Raw genomic sequence first — 1,788 nt, 5'->3', positions numbered from 1 at the left:
CTAGTTGTACTTAGTAATCCTTTTGACTCGTACTTAGCAAATTCAACTTGGCAAATTGAACTTAGTAATGCCTCGTGTACCGTACTTCTCTGTTTCAGCACATGAACTTTAGCAAAAAATTGAACTTAGTAATCCCTATGACCTCGCACTTCTCTCGTTTTGCTAGTTGAGCTTAGTAAATCCTTTTGTCCCGTACTTATCTCGTTATACTAGTTGTACTTAGTAACCTCTCGAGTGTTGTATTTAGTTATATTGTACTCGCTAATGTTGGTTATATTGTACTTCTCTTTGTCCATAATAGTACTTCTCTTTTTTTCATGAACTAGTTATTTTATCCAAGTTATAATTGTGATATGTGTACCGCCATTCCTAATTCGAATAAATCTCTCGATATTCTACTATCGCAGGATGAATCAACGGCTAGACGAAAAAAAGAAGTGAGGTTGTGCTTGATCCAAAACCTCTACAATGGGTTACTCCCGAAATTCCACGCAACTTCTTTGTCACCGGCTACTCACCTTTTACAAATGGATTGGACTCGTACATGTATAGTCCGAAACAAATTGTGATACGAACAAAAGTGCCGAAGCGTAAACAACGTCACAATTTCCTTACAATCCAGGGCCTCGCCGTGCCACCACATATCCCGAATATTGCACGTGTCCTATCAACTAGACGACCTGCTAGAAAGGTTGCTGAGGTTGGTGCTACACATCCTCCGCATCAACATAATTCTAGTGCCTACAAAATGACTAGTAGGGAACCGTAAGTACCCGAAACAGCAAAGCACCTTCATCCTCCGGATTTCCTCCTCAACGTGCACCCGTACATCCCTCATCCTCCGGATTTCCTCCTCCACGTGCACATGTATATCCCTCATCCTCTCGGATTTGCTCCTCCACGTGCACATGTATATCCCTCATCCTCTCGGATTTCCTCCTCCACGTGCACCTGTACATCCCTCATCCTCTAGATTTCCTCCTCCACGTGCACCCGTACGACCCTCGTCCTCCGGATTTCCTCCTCCACGTGCACCTGTACGACCCTCGTCCTCCGGATTGCCTCCTCGTGACCCCGTACGACCCTCGTCATCTAGATTACCACGCCGTGACCCGTCGGATCCATTGTTACACAAATCATTGGTGACACCGCCTTGCCCAATACTCCCCGAAGAAGAAGCAGATACCCGGTGGAGCAACGTCGCTACAGCCCATGTGAGTACATTTGAAGAAATTTAGTTTCTAAACATCTTGCTCGTATCACACTTGTACTTGTTGCTACATTATACTTGTACTTTCTCGTTTTATGATACTTGTGCTTATCATTGAAATGCCTAATGTACTATTGTTTTTTGTTTTTGCAGGATAATGATCTTCCAGCATTATCTATTACCAAAGATTAAAATGGTATTCAAAGATTTCGAGGATGCCAAAATATTTTACAACAGATATGCAAGGCATGCTGGTTTTGGAGTCGAATCGGACAAGCACAATGGTGCCAATCGATACCTATACCGCAACCGCCAAGGTCATTACGAGAGCACCGTGTGCAGAACCGACCGCCGCCGTGATAAAACCACTAGTCGATGTGGTTGCCCTGCCGGCATTAGAGTAAAGAAGAAGGAAGATGATACTTATGTAATTGAGAATATAAAATTCGAACACAACCACCATATGATTCAAAGCCCCAAGCATGATGAATTTCATACATTCTCATAAAAATTTCGACCCTTCTTTGCTGGAATTTGTAAAGTTCCCGCAGCTTTAATAATGTAACTCATCGGATAAT

The sequence above is a fragment of the Lolium rigidum genome, chromosome 1, assembly GCF_022539505.1.
Source record: "Lolium rigidum isolate FL_2022 chromosome 1, APGP_CSIRO_Lrig_0.1, whole genome shotgun sequence".
Taxonomy (NCBI): Eukaryota; Viridiplantae; Streptophyta; class Magnoliopsida; order Poales; family Poaceae; genus Lolium; species Lolium rigidum.
Note: the sequence above shows the minus strand (reverse complement) of the source record.